Raw genomic sequence first — 21766 nt, forward strand, 5'->3', positions numbered from 1 at the left:
CATGTTATTATGTCTCATGTCACAGGTCCCACATGATGATAGACTTTACCTACAAAAATAAAAAAAAAATTCTGAAGGTTTTACTATGTTTTCATTTTTATTAACTAAGGGATTTAAGGAAACTAAGTATATATACAAGAGTCAGCGGGTTCGCTCGGCTCCAGGTATGGGGTCGGGTGCCCATCACACCCTAGTAAAGTCTGGGTGTGACACCCCACTCTTCATCTACAAGAAAAAAAAAAGGAAATCAAAGATCAATATCAAGAATTCAAGTGAATCAAGTGTATGAAATTCATCAAGTTCATCCAAGCCAAGAAATTCCAAGAGAAGTGAACTAGGGTTTTGGTGCAAGAAGAGTAATACCACTCAAGGCTTGTTCCTACAATATCTAAGGTAAGTTTTATGATATTATCATAATGTTTGAGATATTGTGAAGTTGAAACACTTGGATTGTTGAAGAATATAGAAAATAGGTCATGAAAATGTGAATAGTGACATTGTTGAGCAGTAGTTGGAATGAATCATGAAAATGGATATGTTGAGATTGTAAATATGTTATGAATGTCATGTAGAACGTGGAATAAGTAATATATGTGAGAAAATGCAATAATGAATTATGACCATGATTATGGGGAAATTGAAGAGGAATTGTGAAAAGCGGATATGGTAAATGAATGATGATTGTTGGCTAATATAATGTGAATGTTGTTATGAACGTTTGAGAGTTGATATAGAATATGGGAAAAGTAGTAGAAACAAAGGAAATGCTGCCCAATTTTCCCTAGAAATAGTAACACGTTCTTATTGTCGATTAACTAACGTTAATGCCAATTCTCTCTTGAAGGTAGAAGCGTGGATATTGAAGAAGAACGAGCAACCGATAGATTAGATAAACGTAAAAGGTATGTAAGGCTAATCCCTTCCTTCAAAGGCATGAATCTTCCAAGTTTTTCCATGATCCTCCTATATGATAGAGCTTATGAGTTCGTAAAGATACCTAACTACATTCGAGCATGATAATGATGATGATGAGTTAAAGTATAGAGATTCGAGAGTTCATGGTATGATGATTCGATAAAGTTAATGATGTCATTATTGTTAACACTCACCTTATACACTATTTCCTTCAAGGTGAGGCAGAATACTCATAAATATTCATAATATAACCGGGGGTTCACGACCTTACGTCACCCCGACATAGCCATGGTTGCCTTCAAAATCTAATGTAAGCTGCTAATGATAAATGTGAAATGATATTAAGTCATGATATGTCTATAAGATGATCAATAATGCTAGCCTGTAATATGCCTACGTTATGTATAGAAATGCCAAGCTATGATAAGATTATGATATGTTGATGAGATGTGTATTAATGATGGGTTATGATTGATTACGTGACGATACGATCCCACCTTGCCTAAATGGCCGGGCATGTCACCGCTATCCGGGCTGCGTATGATTCCACCATTCCTAAATGGGCGGGCATGTCACCGCTAAGGCGAGCTGCTATGTTTACACGTAGCCTAGAGGGTCGGGCATGATCACCACTAGTGGGCGGCATATGATGGTTACCCGGATGCGGGTTAACGATTAGGATTAGGATGTGATGATATATGTGATGTGATGACATATGTGCCATGATTATGTAAAATATGATATATGTACGGAATGTATTCGCCTATGAAACTTATGCAGGTTATATCTTTCTCTTATGGCTCATGATCCTTCTATTATATTTGTTTCATTCCTGTCTTACATACTAAGTACAATGTTCGTACTGACGTCCATTTTTTTTGGACACTGTGTTCATGCCCACAGGTAGACAGGGAGGTAAGCTCGACCTAGACTCGTAGGAGTGGTTAGCTGATTGAAAGCACTCCTTTGTTCCAGAGGTGCTTGATTATTCTTTTTTGTACATTTATGTATGTTGGGCATGACGGGGTCCTATCCCGTCCTTATGTCTAGCACTCTAGTAGAGGCTCGTAGATACGCAGTGTGGGTTGTATGGTCTCATGAGGTTGCTAATATGTATATATATTAGTTTGATGGCCGAAAGGCTTATGCATAAAGTATTTAAGTTTTCCAAATGAAAGATGATTTTCTTATAATTTTAGTATGAATTTGATACAAGAACGATAAATGAGCATGATAAGTAGTAGAGTGAGCGGTGCTCGGTGGTTAGCCCAGGGTACCCGTCGCGGCCCTAGTCGGGTCATGACAAAAGTGGTATCAGAGCAGTTCAGTCCTTGGAAGTGTCTGCGAGCCGTGTCTAGTAGAGTCTTGTTTATGGTGTGTTGCGCGCCACATCAATAAAAAGGAGGCTACAAGGCATTTAGGAAAAATGACCATCTTTCTTCTTATGAGATCGTGCGATAGAGCTATGTATAAGATTTTATCCTCCCTAATAGTGTGTTGTGATTTCAGAAAGGTCGCCAAAGGGAAAAGCTACAGCAGCCCAGAAGGGCAAGACAATGACAAAAAGACCGGTAGAAAGAGAGCCTCCGATGAATATAGAAGAGGGCGAATCACATAATGATGCCTTATCTAATTCTTCTTCCACCCCGCCTAATGTGGAAGGAAAATGAGGAGCTCCAGCTCCAATTCCTCCACCAGTTACTTCGGGACAACAAGTGTCCGAGGCCATACATCTATTGACACAGTCGGTTGCCGCTCAGGCACAGCGGCAGAATGCGGGCCCAAGTGATCGGTCAGCTAGTACCTGAGCTCGTGATTCAAAATCCTCCGGAGTTTTTCGGGTCAAAGCCGGATGAAGACCCGCAAGGTTTCATAGATGAGATGTTGAGGACATTGAAAATTATTCATGCCTCCGAGACTGAATCCGTGGAGTTGGCATCGTATAGACTCCGAGATGTGGCGGTGTTGTGGTATAATAATTGGATAGCATCGAGACAAGAGAATGCTTCTCTACCCGTATGGCAAGAATTTGTAGATGTTTTTATCCGTCACTATTTACCACCTGAGGTCCGCCGAGCTAGAGCGGATAGATTTATAAATTTGAAGCAAGGAAATATGAGTGCCTGGGAGTATAGCATGCAATTTAATACTTTGGCTAGATATGCCCTGACTATGGTGGCCGACATGGGAGATCGGGTGCATAGATTTGTTAGTGGCTTGGGCCACATCTGTTTAGAGATTGCTTGTAACACCCCAAAATTTTCTTTTTTTGAAAGTAACACCTTAAATATTTTTAGAAGAAAAAAACAATTTAGTTATGTTTCGGGTGATCTGACTTCGGGAGGTCGTAACCCCATCCGAATTTGGGAATTTGGGAAAACTCCTAACATGAAAGTTGTAGATAATTGAAATACCTTTCCAACAATATATTATGGGCTTATAGGTGACATCTGGATAAAGAGTTATGGACATTTTAATACAGAAAGGTCAAGCTGGACAGCAAAATTCGGCCCAACACGATTCCAAGTCGGGTCAGGCCCAACTCCTTAGCCCATTAAGGGATATTTTCAGCTCCCTTCTTCATTTCCAGACCAAGAAATGTCCAGAACCTCCTAGAGAAAGAGAGAGAAGAGAGTAGAGAAAAAAAACAAACAAGATTTGATCAAAATCTGAACTCCGAATCCCAAAGCTCGTGAAGAGAAAAGTGTAGTACGAGTTGTCATCGTCATTTTAAGCTAAATATTGACCTTGGGGAAGGAGATTTTCGTGGTTGAGCTACTGCTAAGGTATGTATAAGATTTATTTTATGTTATTAAAGTGTTTATTTGGAGTTTTAACGGATTAGAACAGAGAAAATAGCATTATAAACTCGTTTGTTGCCTTATTGCAATTTATGGAATGGGGGCTGTTTTGTTGGATTTAAATGGGTGGAATTAATGGAGTTATGGTGTATAATAATTGTTGATGTTGTTATTGATGTTTTTGATAAGTTGTTGTTCTTGAATTTGGGAGAATAAAGTGTATGAAGATATTGTATACAAACCCGGTTTTTGATTGGGACTGCTGTTAGTGTTTTTAGCATAACCCCTTGTATACAGCTCCGTTTTGAGTGATTCAAGATGTTCTGGAAAGATATTTCATAGACCTAAAACTTTCATCAAGGCTGTAAAACCAGTTTTTCCTTTAGCTACTCGATATATATCTACAACTTTCATTGAGGACACAAAGTCCAGTTTTTTCATTTACCCCTTCGAAACTGAGCAACAATACAAGACAGTAGCGCTGTCCAGAATTTCTGTTTTGATAGTTTGGGCTGATTTTCGTTGATTTCGTGTTTAGTTGTGATGTGCTGGAACTTTTGAACTTAAGTAGATATTTTATTGTGTATTTAAGGTATATATGCTCTTGTACAAGCTAAGAGGAATTATTTGATGAAGTGGACTTTGGTTGGTCTATGGCGTAGATGATTTGAACTCCTCGAGTTGTGGTAGAACTTGTTATGTGATAAAACGCCAAGGTTTGTGTATAAACTTGAACTTAAAATATCTTTATTTTTCTGGAATTTTGAAGTATCTTGATGAGTTATTTCTTTACTCTTTATTTTATATTATTGTATGGTTATTGTCTCAAGTATTGCAAAACTTTTGCTAAGTCGCCCACTTGTACGAATTGCTTGATCATTTTTCATTCTTGTTGGGACTTGGTCCTTCTAGTTATGGTGACTAGTCATCGATATTGGCATGCCCCTCGATTCGGATCTTGCCCATCTTGACTTTGGATTTACATTTCGTCTTGACGATGGATTTTCGTCCATTTTCGAGTACGAGTGGAAAGCCACTTTCAACATGGTTCTTGATTCTCTTGATATTGGGTGACGACCCTTCTTGATATGGGCTTTGGTCCTTCTTGATTTCGGGGCTTCAGCCTGTCTTGATATTGATTTTTCTTAGTGTGATGGCATCACGTACATATTGGGCGAAATTGATTATTTGAAAATTCTCTTGAATTGAATTATAAGCTTTCTTGATACTTGAGCCTTAGTATATTAGTAATGATATTTCTCCAAGGTTTGTATTCGATACTTTGATATACTTGTGCACTTGGGCTTATTGTTACCTTATTGAGTCACCTACGGTAAACAAGGGAATTGGAGAATTTAATGGCTCCAAGCCCAAAGTTTATACACCACTAAGCTTTATGCTTAGCGATAGTTGTTTTCTATCGTAGGTAATGTGCGAGATGAGGTATGAAGATGGCCATTTGGAGTAGACTTTTTGGGAGCCCTTGTGAAGATCACATCTGCATATGCATCTAGTTTTTTTGTAAATGTTTGGGGACTTGTACATGATACATGTGTGGTACTTATGTATGAAATTTTGAAGGCTTGTGGAAAACAAGACCATGTGCTTTTAACTTAAACTTGGTGACTGGTTTTGCTATTTTAGGGTGTGTTTTTAACTCAAGTCATGCCATATATTGAATTTGTATTTTGTCTTGTAATTATGCACAAAGGAAGATAATAGTTTTGTGATAATTACTAGTTTGAGTTTTGTGTATTTTATGAACCGCAATGGTGTAGAATTGGAAATAAAATTTCAAAGCGAAGTTTCTTAAATGTGTTGACTATTTAAAAAGGGAATTACCGTTTTAAAATGATACTCTAATATTGTATTTCATCTAAGAAATTTTGGACGGCGCAATAAAAAAAATGCCGCACTTTCAACTTTTTTTGCATGACCCTTTTTCCGCTATTAAATATATTTGTGTATATCTTTTGGCATAGGTTCGTCTAAACGACGTAAGTGTAAAATTAGGTTTTGTTTCGTAAGTGGTATCCTCCCAAAGGGGATGCTACAAGTGTTGGTATCAGAGCCTAGGTTTGTGATTCTAGGATTTTTGTTGTGATTTGTTGGTATACTGTTCCTTTTTGTCATATGTTTTTTTTTTTTTTTTTTTTTTTTTTTTTTTTTTTTTTTTTTTTTTTTAGTATACAGCTCATATGCATCATGTACATGTCCCTAATGCAATGTGATCTTCCCTTATGTAGGCATCAAGTCGTGGCATCTTCTACTTCTAATAGACTTATGGAAGCCGCTCGTGAGAGTTTAAATAACTCCAATGCCCAACCTCACCTACAAGAAGGGGTTGGAGAACATTTTGCTAATTCTAATCCTCCTAGTGCAAGTGGATCTGAAGCGGGAAATAATCAGGGTAAAAGAGTTGGGCCACACCCTCAGATGAGTCATAGTGCTCCTGCTGTTGATCCCCCTTTTCAACAAATGGCTGATTTCTTTCGTCACATGGCTAGAAGAATGCCTGCCTCTGATGAAATGAACTTTGAGAAAATGAGAAAAATGGGTGGAGTTGAGTTTGAAGGCACTGTTGACCCTACAGATGCCGAGCAGTGGTTGGAACGGATTGAAAGAGTTTTTGAGCAATTAGAGTGTTCAGACGCTGCCAAATTTAAGTATGCTGTCTCATTGTTACAAAAAGATGCCTATGATTGGTGAGTAAGTGTACCAAATGCCAGGGCAAAACCTCCTGTTCTTACTTGGAATGATTTTGTGAAAGAATTTCATATGAAGTATGTCCCACCTGCTTATCATGATGCAAAGAAAAATGAGTTCTTAAATTTAGAGCAAGGGAGTATGTTTATCTCTGAATATCAGCAGAAGTTTCTCAGGCTATCTCGTTATGCTGGGGGTATTATTAATAACGAAAAAGATAAGTGCAGGCGATTCGAAGACGGTTGAATAATTCTATCAGAAAATCTGTGGCGGTCCTACAACATGAAAACTTTTATAAATTAGTTTCAGCTGCTCTCACATGGGAAAGGGTCGACAAGGAACAAGCTAGTAGAAATGAACACAAGTTCAGGAAAGCTGATGTAGATTCAGGAGGTCCATCAAAAAAGGGAAGGTTTGACAGTTCCAAAGCTAACACTGTTCGCAAGTTAGCCCAACATAAGCAAAATAGATCAAGTTCCTCTACTGCCAGCACTCCAAGCTATGGCCAAGGCGAGACTCGTATACCCACTTGTGCACAATGTGGAAAGAATCACTTTGGTACTTGTAGGAGAGCTTCTGGTGCTTGTTTTAATTGTGGGAGCTTCGATCATAAAGTGAAGGATTGTCCTAATCCTAATCCCACTTCTTCTCCGCGTACGGAAGGCTCGGTTCAAAAACCTATTACCACTCCCTCTCAAGGGAATAGAGGTGCAAGATCTAGAAACACACAAGCAACAGGTGCAGGTGGAGCCAACCAAGCTAGTGGGTCAAGAGCTACAACACGAGCTTATGCGATGAGACAGAGGGATGACCAAGATGGAGCAGATGTGGTTGTTGGTAAATTTCACTTATTCGGCTTATGTGTTGTTACATTATTGGATCCTGGTTCTACACATTCCTATGTTTGCTCATCATTGGCTTTTCCTAACAACGTGAAATCTGTGAGACTTTATTGTGGTGTGCTTGTCCAAAGTCCTTTGGGTCAACAAGTCGTTTGCGATCAAATCTATCGGGATTGTCCCTTGGTGATTCAAAATCTAGTCTTCCCTGCTGATTTGATTGAAATGCCTTTCCAAGACTATGATGTCATTATCAGTATGGATTGGCTTTATAGATATCATGCGGTAGTTGATTGTAGATCAAAGCATGTGACCTTTAGAGCTCCTTCACTTTCACACATCATTATTCAAGGTGAAAGATCATTGACATCTAATATTATCTCCGCGGTTGTGGAAAGGAAGATGATCAGACAGGGTTGCGAAGCTTATCTTGCTCATATATTTGTTACACACCTGGAAAGTCCAAGCCTTAAGGATATACCAGTGGTGTGTGAATTTCCTGATGTCTTCCCTGAAAATCTCCCTGGACTGCCCCCGGAAAGGGAGGTTGAATTTCCTATAGAGGTTATTTCTGGAACTACTCCTATTTCTATAACGCCTTATCAAATGGCTCCAGCAGAATTGAAGGAGTTGAAAAATCAATTGCAAGAACTCTTTGAGAAAGGTTTTATTCGCCCGAGTGTTTCTCCCTGGGGAGCTCCTGTTCTATTTGTGAAAAAGAAAGATGGGACTCTTAGGCTTTGTATTGATTACCGACAACTGAACAAGGTAACAATTAAGAATAAATACCCACTGCCTAGAATTGATGTTTTATTTGACCAGTTAAAAGGTGCTAGTTTGTTCTCAAAAATTGACTTGAGGTCTGGGTATTACCAACTGCGGGTAAGGGAACAAGATGTCCCTAAAACTGCCTTGAGGACTCGATATGGCCATTATGAATTTTTGGTGCTGCCATTTGGGTTGACGAATGCTCCTGCGGCATTCATGGACCTGATGAATCGCGTGTTTAAACCTTATCTTGATCAATTTGTGGTGGTCTTTATAGATGATATCTTAATATATTCAAAGAATAGTGAAGACCACAGAAAGCACCTTCGAATTGTTTTGCAAACTTTGCAAGAGAAAAAGCTTTATGCTAAGCTTTCCAAATGTGAATTTTGGCGTAGTGAGGTGGCTTTTCTGGGACATATTGTGTCGGCGGAAGGTGTGAAGGTGGATCCTAGTAAGATTCAAGCTATTGTTGAATGGAAACCACCTAAAAGTCCAACTGAAGTAAGGAGTTTCTTGGGCTTAGCGGGATACTATAGAAGGTTTGTCAAAGGCTTCTCCATTATAGCCTCTCCTTTGAGTAAACTCTTGAGAAAGGATGTCAAGTTTGTATGGGATGACAAATGCCAGGAGAGTTTTGAAAAGCTCAAATCCTGATTGACACAAGCTCCTATACTTACTCTAACAACGGAAGGAAAAGAATATGTGATATATAGTGATGCTTGTCATCATGGTTTGGGTTGTGTCCTGATGCAAGAAGGGAAAGTGGTTGCGTATGCCTCTCGAAAATTGAAACCACATGAATTGAACTATCCTACTCATGACCTTGAGCTCGCTGCCATAGTGTTTGCTTTGAAAATTTGGAGGCATTACTTATATGGCGAAAAGTGTCACATATTTACTGATCACAAGAGTTTGAAGTACTTGGGTACACAGAAAGAGTTGAATTTGAGGCAACGTAGATGGCTTGAACTCATTAAAGATTATGACTGCACGATTGATAATCATCCGGGTAAAGCCAATGTGGTAGCAGATGCTCTAAGTCGTAAAGCCCTTGCTAATTTATCTCTAAGTCACTTGCCTTTGTTTCTTAAATTAAGAGCCATGAATGCTTGCCTTGCATTTAACTCTGATGGCTCTATTGCTGCTAGTTTGCAAGTCAAACAAGTTCTACTTGAACAGGTGAAAGAAGCACAAAAGTTAGACGAAAAGCTTGTGAAATTGATCAAAGAAGTTCAGACTGGAGAAAAGCTTGATTTTAAATTGAGGGAGGATGGTGTTCTACTTTATCAAAATAGGTTATGTGTCCCTAAAGATGACAACTTGAGAAAGGAAATTGTGAATGAAGCACATACTTCACCGTACGCAATGCATCCTGGAGGTACTAAACTGTACCAAACTATCAAAGAACACTACTGGTGGAATGGTATGAAGAAATACATTGCGGAATTTATTTCTAGATGTTTAGTTTGTCAACAGGTAAAGGCCGAGCATCAAGTCCTAACTGGGTTGTTACAACCGGTGTCGATACCTGAGTGGAAATGGGAAAGAATAACTATGGACTTTGTTTCCGGACTTCCACGCACTCAAGGAAATCATGATGCAATTTGGGTTATAGTTGATAGGCTAACCAAAAGTGCTCATTTCTTGGCTATCAGAATGGACTACCCACTTGAACGTTTAGCAGAATTGTACGTTAATGAGATTGTGAGGCTACATGGTGTCCCTGTTTCTATTGTATCTGATCGAGATCCAAGGTTTACATCTATATTTTGGACTAGCTTGCAAGAAGCTTTGGGCACTAGGTTGAACTTTAGTACTTCCTTCCATCCTCAGACAGACGACCAGTCTGAGAGGGTGATTCAAATCTTGGAAGATATGCTTCGAGATTGCATTATGGAATTTGAGGGTAGTTGGGACAGACACCTAGCCTTGATAGAGTTCGCTTACAATAATAGCTACCAATCAAGTATTGGTATGCCTCCCTATGAAGCCTTATATGGGAGAAAGTGTAGAACTCCCCTTTGTTGGAGTGAAGTCGGTGAAAGGAAATTGGTTGGTCCTGAGATTGTCCAACGAACTGAGGATAAAGTAAAAGTCATCAAGGATCGTCTAAAAATTGCTTCGGATAGACAAAAGTCTTATGCTGATCTAAAAAGGCGTGAAATTGAGTATCAAGTGGGAGATAAAGTATTTTTAAAGGTTTCTCCATGGAAGAAGATTATGAGATTTGGCCAAAAAGGAAAACTTAGTCCTCGATTTATTGGGCCATATGAAGTACTAGAGCGGGTTGGACCAGTTGCGTATAAATTAGCTCTTCCACCGGAGTTGGATAGGATCCATAATGTCTTCCATGTTTCTATGCTTAGAAGATATCCCTCAGATCCATCTCATGTTCTTCCTGTTGAATCCATAGATGTCTGCCCTGACTTGACATACGAAGAAGAACCCATCCAAATCTTGGCGCGTGAGACAAAAGAGCTTCGAAACAAGAAAGTTCCATTAGTAAAAGTCCTTTGGAGAAATCATTCTGGCAAAGAGACTACCTGGGAGCGAGAAGAGGATATGCGAATTCAATACCCACAGTTGTTTTGAGGTAAGTATAAAGTAAATTTCGGGACGAAATTTCTTAAGGGGGGGAGAGTTGTAACACCCCCAAATTTTCTTTTTTTGAAAGTAACACCTTAAACTTTTTTAGAAGAAAAAAAAATATATTTTTTTTAGTTATGTTTCGGGTGATCTGACTTCGGGAGGTCGTAACCCCATCCGAATTTGGGAATTTAGGAAACATCATAAAATAAACGTTGTAGATAATTGAAATACCTTTCCAACAATATATTATGGGCTTATAGGTGACATCTGGATAAAGAGTTATGGACATTTTAATGCAGAAAGGTCAAGCTGGACAGCAAAATTCGGCCCAACCCGATTCCAAGTCGGGTCAGGTCCAACTCCTTAGCCCATTAAGGGATATTTTCAGCTCCCTTCTTCATTTCCAGACCAAGAAATGTCCAGAACCTCCTAGAGAAAGAGAGAGAAGAGAGTAGAGAGAAAAAAAACCAAGATTTGATCAAAATCTGAACTCCGAATCCCAAAGCTCGTGAAGAGAAAAGTGTAGTACGAGTTGTCATCGTCATTTTAAGCTAAATATTGACCTTGGGGAAGGAGATTTTCGTGGTTGAGCTAATGCTAAGGTATGTATAAGATTTATTTTATGTTATTAAAGTGTTTATTTGGAGTTTTAACGGATTAGAACGGATAAAATAGCATTATAAACTCGTTTGTTGCCTTGTTGCAATTTATGGATTGGGGGCTGTTTTGTTGGATTTAAATGGGTGGAATTAATGGAGTTATGATGTATAATAATTGTTGATGTTGTTATTGATGTTGTTGATAAGTTGTTGTTCTTGAATTTGGGAGAATAAAGTGTATGAAGATATTGTATACAAACCCGTTTTTGGATTGGGACTGCTGTTAGTGTTTTTAGCATAACTCCTTGTATACAGATCCGTTTTGAGTGATTCAAGATGTTCTGGAAAGATATTTCATAGACCTAAAACTTTCATGAAGGCTGTAAAACCCAGTTTTGCCTTTAGCTACTCGAAAAGGGGCCATGAAGTGCAGGAGGAGGTGCTGTCCATATTTCTGTTTTGAACATTCTACATGGACTGTTGTTAGTATTTTGAGCATATCTTTTTGTACAAAATTGCTGTAGGGGTGATTCGAATTTCTATGAGACCCTAAGACATATATCTACAACTTTCATTGAGGACACAAAGTCCAGTTTTTCCATTTATCCCTTCGAAACGGAGCAACAATACAAGACAGTTGCGCTGTCCAGAATTTCTGTTTTGATAGTTTGGGCTGATTTTCGTTGATTTCGAGTTTAGTTGTGATGTGATGGGACTTTTGAACTTAAGTAGATATTTTATTGTGTATTTAAGGTATATATGCTCTTGTACAAGCTAAGAGGAATTATTTGACGAAGTGGACTTTGGTTGGTCTATGGCGTAGATGATTTGAACTCCTCGAGTTGTGGTAGAACTTGTTGTGTGATAAAACGCCAAGGTTTGTGTATAAACTTGAACTTAAAATATCTTTATTTTTCTGGAATTTTGAAGTATCTTGATGAGTTATTTCTTTACTCTTTATCTTATATTATTGTATGGTTATTGTCTCAAGTATTGCAAAACTTTTGCTAAGTCGCCCACTTGTACGAATTTCTTGATCATTTTGCATTCTTGTTGGGACTTGGTCCTTCTCGTTATGGTGACTAGTCATCGATATTGGCATGCCCCTCGATTCGGATCTTGCCCATCTTGACTTTGGATTTACATTTCGTCTTGACGATGGATTTTCGTCCATTTTCGAGTACGAGTGGAAAGCCACTTTCAACATGGTTCTTGATTCTCTTGATATTGGGTGACGACCCTTCTTGATATGGGCTTCGGTCCTTCTTGATTTCGGGGCTTCGGCCCGTCTTGATATTGATTGTGCTTAGTGTGATGGCATCACGTACATATTGGGCGAAATTGAATATTTGACAATTCTCTTGAATGGAATTATAAGCTTTCTTGATACTTGAGCCTTAGTATATTAGTAATGATATTTTGAAACTCTCCAAGGTTTGTATTCGATACTTTGATATACTTGTGCACTTGGGCTTATTGTTACCTTATTGAGTCACCTACGGTAAACAAGGGAATTGGAGAATTTAATGGCTCCAAGCCCAAAGTTTATACACCACTAAGCTTTATGCTTAGCAATAGTTGTTTTCTATCGTAGGTAATGTGCGAGATGAGGTATGAAGATGGCCATTTGGAGTAGACTTTTTGGGAGCCCTTGTGAAGATCACATCTGCATATGCATCTAGTTTTTTGTAAATTTTTTGGGACTTGTACATGATACATGTGTGGTACTTATGTATGAAATTTTGAAGGCTTGTGGAAAACAAGACCATGTGCTTGTAACTTAAACTTGGTGACTGGTTTTGCTATTTTAGGGTGTGTTTTTAACCCAAGTCATGCCATATATTGAATTTGTATTTTGTCTTGTAATTATGCACAAAGGAAGATAATAGTTTTGTGATAATTACTAGTTTGAGTTTTGTGTATTTTATGAACCGCAATGGTGTTGAATTGGAAATACAATTTCAAAGCGAAGTTTCTTAAATGTGTTGACTATTTAAAAAGGGAATTACCGTTTTAAAATGATACTCTAATATTGTATTTCATCTAAGAAATTTTGGACGGCGCAATAAAAAAAAATGCCGCACTTTCAACTTTTTTTGTATGACCCTTTTTCCGCTATTAAATATATTTGTGTATATCTTTTGGCATAGGTTCTTCTAAACGACGTAAGTGTAAAATTAGCTTTTGTTTCGTAAGTGGTATCCTCCCAAAGGGGATGCTACATTGCTTGACGACTTCGTTGCAAGAAGGGGTGGATATTTCCCGAATACAAGCCCATGCCCAGAATTTAGAGGGGCGACAACAACAACAAAGGGGTGATCGCGACATTGATAGAAGGCAAAGCAAGCGGGCCAGATCTATGGGGACCGGTAGAGACTATAGAGGGGGATCGAGGCAGACTTATTCCCGACATTCAGGCCAGTCAGTGACTAGTGCGCCTCCACGATTTGCAGATAGGAGATTTGACCGCTCCTTTCCTTCAGGACAGGGTCAGAGTTCGAGAGCTTCGGGTTCTCAGTTTGGGGGTGATTATAGTCAGAGGAGACCACCAGTTCCACGATGTAGCCGGTGCCGGAAATTGCACTCAAGGCCATGTCGCCAGGACACAGATGCTTGTTATGTTTGTGGACAGACTGGGCATTTGATGCGAGATTGTCCCTCGCGGTATGGTAGAGGTGGGGTTCAGCCTACAGGTTCGGCTGCTGGTTCTTCCTCAGTACGCCCGATGGGGAAAAATCCCAAGATGTCAGCAGGTCGAGGTAGAGGCAGAGAGGCAGCATCTACTTCAGGTGCCACTCAGTCCCGTGTATATGCTTTAGCCGGACGACATGATCTCTAGTCCTCCCTGGATGTGGTTACAGGTATATTGTCTATATTCTCCCGTGATGTGTATGCATTAATAGATCCGGGTCTACATTTTCTTATAGTACTCCATATGTTGCTGGTTGTAATGGGGTGAAACCTGAGCCAATCAAACCTTTTGAGGTATCCACTACGGTTGGTGATCCTGTGATAGCTAGACATGTGTATAAAGATTGTGTAATTGTGATATATGATCACCAGACCAAAGCTGATTTGATTGAGCTGGAAATGTTAGATTGCGAAGTAATTATGGGTATGGATTGGTTGGCCTCGTGCTATGCTAATGTTGATTGCCAAATGAAAATAGTTTGATTCCAATTTTTACGAGAGCCCATGCTTGAATGGAAGGGTAATGCAGCATCTCCGAAAGGTAGGTTTATTTCCTACCTTAAGGCAAGAAAGATGATAGCCAAGGGCTATATTTATCATCTAGTCCGAGTTCATGACACCGAGGCAAAGTCGCCAACTTTCCAATCAGTTCCGATAGTGAATGAATTTTCGAATGTATTCCCAGATGAACTTCCAGGCCTTTCTCCAGAAAGAGAAATTGATTTCGCCATTGATGTGTTGCCGGAAACCAAGCCTATTTCTGTTCCTCCTTATCGAATGGCTCCGGCAGAATTGAAAGAGCTAAAGGCACAGTTGAAAGATTTACTTGAGAAGGGGTTTATTAGACCCAGTTCATCACCGTGGGGAGCACCAGTCTTGTTCGTGAGAACGAAAGACGGTTCTCTACGAATGTGCATCGACTACAGGCAGTTGAACAACGTGACGATAAGAACAAATATCCTCTTCCAAGGATTGATGATTTATTTGATCAACTACAGGGTGCCAAATGGTTTTCTAAAATAGACTTGAGGTCAGGTTATCATCAAGTAAGAGTTAGAGAAGAAGATATTCCCAAAACATCCTTCAGAACGAGATATGGCCATTATGAGTTTCGGGTGATGTCGTTTGGGCTGACTAATGTTCCAGCCGTGTTTATGAATTTGATGAATAATGTGTTCAGGCCACTCTTGCACTTATTTGTGATAGTATTCATTGATGATATTCTGGTGTACTCTCGCACAGAATCAGAACATGCAGATCATTTGCGAATTGTTCTTGGCATTCTTCGAGCCCGGGAGTTATATGCAAAATTTTCAAAGTGCGAGTTTTGGCTGAATTCCGTAACATTTCTAGGCCATGCTATTTCAAATGATGGTATTCGAGTCGATACTCAGAAAATTGAAGCTGTAAAGACTAGGCCAAAGCCTACGACGCCTACAGAAGTTCATAGTTTTCTGGGATTGGCAGGTTATTATAGAAGATTCGTAGAGGGCTTCTCATCTATTTCAGCCCCATTGACGAAGCTAACCCAGAAGTCGGCTAAATTTCAATGGAACGATGCTTGTGAACACAGCTTCCAAGAGTTGAAGGATAGATTAACCTCAGCTCCAGTCTTAACACTTCCAGAAGGGTCAGATGGTTACGTGGTGTACTGTGATGCTTCCGGTGTTGGGCTAGGATGTGTGTTAATGAAACATCGTAGAGTCATTGCTTACGCTTCGAGACAGCTGCGGAAACATGAAAAGAACTACCCAACTCATGATCTTGAATTGGCTGCAGTCATTCATGCGTTAAAATGTGGAGACATTACTTGTATGGTGTGCATGTTGATATTTATGCAGATCACAAGAGTCTTCAGTATATTTTTAGGCAAAAGGAGTTAAATCTGCGACAGAGGCGGTGGTTAGAACTGTTGAAAGATTATGATGTGAATATTTTATACCACCCCGGAAAGGCAAATGTAGTAGCTGATGCACTTAGCCGCCGATCAATGGGCAGTTTATGCGAAGTTCCTCCAGAAAAGAAAAAGATGGTTCACGAGCTCCATCAATTGGCTAATCTTGGAGTACGTGTGATTGATTCGGGTAGTGCAGGGATTGGCATTAATGATCCCACAGTCTCGTCCTTGAATATGGAAGTGAAAGAGCATCAGTATGAAGATCCTAAACTATGCCATTACAGAGACACATCTCATGAAAAAGAGAAGTCTCCATTTGATGTTTCTATGGATGGAATTCTTAGGTACCGAGGCAGTCTGTGTGTGCCGAATGTGGCAGAATTGCGTCGTTGAATTCTAGAGGAAGCCCATTATTCTCGGTATTCTATTCACCCAGGTGAAACCAAGATGTATCATGATCTTACACTAATATATTGGTAGGATGGCATGAAGAGAGCCATAGCAGAATTTGTAGCTCAGTGTCCAAATTACCAACAAGTAAAAGTCGAACATCAAAAGCCAGGAGAATTATTGCAAGCAATGGAAATCCCTACTTGGAAATGGGAGGTGATCAATATGTATTTTATCGTGGGGTTACCCCATTTCCGAGGCAAGTATGATTCCATATGGGTGATTGTGGACAGACTCACGAAAGCAGCTCATTTTCTTCCAGTTAGAACTACCTACTCAGCAGAAGATTATGCGAGATTGTATCTCAAAGAAATTGTGCGCCTTTATGGTATTCCATTATCCATTATCACAGATAGAGGAGCGCAATTTACAGCCATGTTCTGGAAGTCCTTTCAAGAAGGTCTAGGTACCCAGGTGAGGCTTAGCACGACATTTCATCCGCAAACCGATGGACAGACCGAACGTACTATTCAGACATTAGAAGATTGCTGCGGGCATGTATACTAGATTTTGGTGGTAGCTGGGATGATCATTTGCCTCTAATCGAATTTGCATACAACAATAGTTATCATTCAAGTATTCAAATGGCTCCATATGAAGCTTTATATGGAATAAAGTGTAGGTCCCCAATTGGATGGTTCGAAATAGGAGAAGTACAACTAATAGGCCCTGAATTGATTCAGCGAGCAGTGGAAAAAGTCAAGGTGATCCGAGATTGATTGTTGACAGCCCAAAGTCGCCAAAAGTCTTATGCGGACAACCACCGGTGAGACTTGGAATTTCAATTCAATGATTGGGTATTTTTAAAGGTGTCTCCCATGAAAGGGGTGATGAGATTTGGAAAGAAATGAAAGTTGAGTCCTCGATACATCGGACCCTATAAAATTATCCGTAAGGTGGGTTATGTAGCTTATGAGTTGGACTTGCCTTCAGAGCTTGAATTAGTACATCCAGTTTTCCATGTTTCGATGCTCCACAAGTGTGTTGGAGATCCTACGAGGATTTTTCCGATCGATGATGTCCAAGTGACAGAAAAGCTATCATATGAAGAGGTGCCTATTGCTATCCTAGATAGGCAAGTGCGAAGACTTCGAAATAAGGAAGTAACTTCAGTCAAAGTTTTATGGCGACACAACAACCGGGAAGATATGACTTGGGAGGCAGAAGAGAAGATGAATTCCACATATCCGCACTTATTTCAATCCCAAGTGGAAATTCGAGATGAAGCCCCAACAATATGAGGTATGTAAGCTTACTTTTCATGCTTTTGGTCGTGTGTGGCCATAGATATGTTACTATTATGTTGTGGCCCTATGAGGTAATGATATTATGGGATGTTGTGATAGGATTGTAGTGCCATATTATAGGGGAAACTCTGGCAAAATTCTTATAGAATTCCCGATGACTTAACATTCGCGGACGAATGTTCCAAAAGGGGGGAAGAATGTTACACCTCGGAAAAGTTCCCATCAGTATACAGTGAATAGGCCAACAAAGGGTATGACGTATACGATATTTTTATAAGTAAGAAATAACATTTGAATACCCTAATCGAGATTTCAAAGACATTTAAGTTAAGGGAAGAAAGTTGTTAATGAAAAAAGGCTAAATGTTGTGTGTCGGGCAAGAATTTCGAGTATTGAATTATTGAGAGTTTAAATACATTTTGGAGAAGAGTTATAACGACCCTTAGATTGTTAATGAAGTGCTAAACAAGTGTTAAGAAGGTCCCATAAGGAACGGAGATAGAATGAAGTGACAAGAGAAAGATCAGTGAAAAGGTGGGTTATACGGTCGATTATATGGACCGTAGAAGTGCCACAAAATGAAGTTGCTGAAGGGTTGATTTCACGATCGATTATACGGCCCGTATAATGCGCTGTCAAATTGACACAGGAATGGGTGATCACTGGAACAGTTTTACGGTCAATTATACGGACCGTATAATTGCCCGACGGATCAGATTTTAAGTCATTAAAAAGGGGACCCAAGTTCATTAATTCATTTCATTTGCACACCACTTCTCTCTAGAAACCTCTAGAATATTCCCCACTCCTCATCCACAAGAAAACAAAGAAAATCAAAGATTAATATCAAGAATTTAAGTGAATCAAGTGTATGAAATTCATCAAGTTCATCCAAGCCAAGAAATTCCAAGAGAAGTGAACTAGGGTTTTGGTGCAAAAAGAGTAATATCACTCAAGGCTTGTTCCTACAATACCTAAGGTAAGTTTTATGATATTCTCATGATGTTTGAGATATTGTGAAGTTGAAACACTTGGATTGTTGAAGAATATAGAAAATGGGTCATTAAAGTGTGAATAGTGACATTGTTGAGTAGTAGTTGGAATGAATCATGAAAATGGATATGTTGAGATTGTAAATAGGTTATGAATGACATGTAGAACATGGAATAAGTAATATATGTGAGAAAATGCAATAATGAATTATGACCATGATTATGGGGAAATTGAAGAAGAATTGTAAAAAACGGATATGGTGAATGAATGATGATTGTTGGCTATCATAATGTGAATGTTGTTATGAACGTTTGAGAGTTGATATAGAATATGGGAAAAGTAGTAGTAACAAAGGAAATGCTGCCCAATTTTCCCTAGAAATAGTAACACGTTCTTATTGTCGATTAACTAACGTTAATGCGAATTCTCTCTTGAAGGTAGAAGCGTGGATATTGAAGAAGAACAAGCAAGCGATAGATTAGTTAAACGTAAAAGGTATATAAGGATAATCCCTTCCATCAAAGGCATGAATCTTCCAAGTTTTTCCATGATCCTCCTATATGATGGAGCTTATGAGTTCGTAAATATACCTAACTACATTCGAGCATGATAATAATGATGATGATGAGTTAAAGTTTAGAGATTCGAGAGTTCGTGGTATGATGATCCGATAACGTTAATGATGTCATTATTGTTAACACTCACCTTATACACTCTTTCCTTCAAGGTGAGGCAGAATACTCATAAATATTCATAATATAACCGGGGGTTCACGACCTTACGTCACCCCGACATAGCCAAGGTTGCCTTCAAAATCTAATGTAAGCTCCGAATAATAAATGTGAAATGATATTAAGTCATGATATGTCTATAAGATGATCAATAATGCTAGCCTGTAATATGCCTACGTTATGTATAAAAATGCCAAGCTATGATAAGATTACGATATGTTCATGAGATGTGTAGTAATGATGGGTTATGATTGATTACGTGACGATACGATCCCACCGTGCCTAAATGGCTGGGCATGTCACCACTAATACGGGTTGCGTATGATTCCACCATGCCTAAATAGGCGGGCATGTCACTGCTAAGGCGGGCTGCTATGTTTACACAGAGCCTAGAGGGTCGGGCATGATCACCACTAGTGGGCGGCATATATGTGATGTGATGACATATGTTCCATGATTATGTAAAATATGATATATGTACGGAATGTATTCGCCTATGAAACTTATGCAGGTTATATCCTTCTCTTATGGCTCATGATCCTTCTATTATATTTATTTCATTCCTGTCTTACATACTCAGTACAATATTCGTACTGACGTCCGTTTTCTTTAGAGGCTGTGTTCATTCCCACAGGTAGATAGGGAGGTGAGCTCGACCCAGACTCGTAGGAGCGGTTAGCTGATTGAAAGAACTCCTTTGTTCCGGAGGTGCTTGATTATTCTTTTGTGTACATTTGTGTATGTTGGGCATGACAGGGTCCTGTCCCGTCCTTATGTCTAGCACTTTAGTGGAGGCTCGTAGATACGCAGTATGGGTTGTATGGTCTCACGAGGCTGCTACTATGTATATATATTATTTTGATGGCCGAAAGGCTTATGCATATAAAAGTATTTAAGTTTTCCAAATGAAAGATGATTTTCTTATAATTTGAGTACGAATTTGATACAAGAACGATTAATGAGCATGATAAGTAGTAGAGTGAGCGGTGCTCGGTGGTTAGCCCAGGGTACCCATCGCGGCCCTAGCCGGGTCTTGCCACAGTCGCAGAGGACTCCTACATAGTCTTGTGGTCGAGATGGTGCTTCTCAGAGAGGCAGTGCTCAGTTGGCCGCGGTGGTTCTCAAGGTTCTAGAGGTGGATCCCAGGCAGTTAGAGGAGGGTCCCAGAGTGCGAGAGAGGGATCTCAGACTGGACGTGGTGGGGCCCATTGTTACTCATTTTTTGGTAGGTCGGAGGCAAAGGCCTCAGATGTTATTGTTTCAGGTACCATTTATGTCCGTCATAGAGCAGCATCTGTGTTATTTAATCATGGATCCACTTATTCGTATATGTCTACATATCATGCCGTTGTTTTGGATTTGTCTTTTGATAGCATAGTTATACCTGTTCATGTGTCTACTCTGGCTAGAGATTCTGTTATCGTGGATTAGGTTTATTGGCCATGTTTGGTTACTTTTATGGGGTATGACACTTGGGTAGATTTGATGATTCTTGGTAAGGTGGACTTTGATATTATCTTAGGTATGACCTGGCTTTCTCCTTACCATGCGATCTTGGACTGTCATGCCAAGACAATCACCTTAGCCATGCCGGGGATCCCTAGAATTGAGTATAGTGGTACTCCTAGCCCCGCTCCGAAGAAGATCATTTCCTTCCTTCAGGCGAAGAAATTAGTCAATAAGGGGTGTTTATCTTATCTGGCTCATGTGCGTGACACGACTGTTGCATCTCCACCCCATTCCTATTGTGATCCAGTTCGCAAAGGTATTCCCATCTGATCTATCGAGCATGCCACCCGACCGCGACATTGATTTCTGTATTGACTTAGATCTGGGCACTTGCCCTATTTCTATTCCACCATATGGGATGGAACCTGGCGATTTGAGAAAGATTAAGAAGCAGTTACAGGATTTATTGAGCAAGCGGTTCATTAGACCGAATGTCTCCCCTTGGGGTGCTTCTGTGTTATTTGTGAAGAAGAAAGATGGAACCATGAGGATGTGCATTGATTATTTCCATTTGAGTAAGGTTACTATTCGGAACAAGTGCCCTATGCCTCATATTGATGATCTATTTGACCAACTTCAGGGTGCTTCAGTGTTTTCGAAGATTGACTTGCTTTCAGGCTACCATCAGTTGAGGATCACGGTTGAGGATATTCTAAAGACAGCTTTTCGAAGTTTCTGTTTATGTCATTTGGGCTTACGAATGCCCCGGTGTCAGGACCCGTCTAGAGGGCCACGACGAACGCCCGGTCCTAGCCCACCCGGGCACCCCTTGGCTTACACTTATACTTACATCTAGGTGAGCCACATAATTAAGCATACATTTCTATTCATCATTCATGCCAGTCCCATTGGACGACAATGCTTTTATATCATGGTTGACATCTATACCACGTCAATGTACATGAGCCGACAAGGCTATAAAAATGATATACGAAATATAGGCTGACAAGGCCAGACATATATACCCATATACACATGTATACGAGCCTCTAAGGAGAGTATAACATATCATATAGGCGGGACAGGAC

At 39.6% G+C, this 21766-nt stretch overlaps 1 long non-coding RNA gene across 1 annotated transcript; it reads left to right on the forward strand.

The window, feature by feature from the left end:
* The first annotated feature begins 10983 nt into the window (after positions 1-10983).
* Positions 10984-13003, forward strand: LOC132602258 (uncharacterized). Its single transcript, XR_009567694.1, has 3 exons — positions 10984-11223; positions 11974-12097; positions 12815-13003. It is a non-coding gene; the product is annotated as an uncharacterized LOC132602258 (long non-coding RNA).
* Positions 13004-21766: the final 8763 nt, after the last annotated feature.

Source organism: Lycium barbarum, chromosome 7 (genome assembly GCF_019175385.1).
Source record: "Lycium barbarum isolate Lr01 chromosome 7, ASM1917538v2, whole genome shotgun sequence".
In the NCBI taxonomy this organism is placed as follows: domain Eukaryota; kingdom Viridiplantae; phylum Streptophyta; class Magnoliopsida; order Solanales; family Solanaceae; genus Lycium; species Lycium barbarum.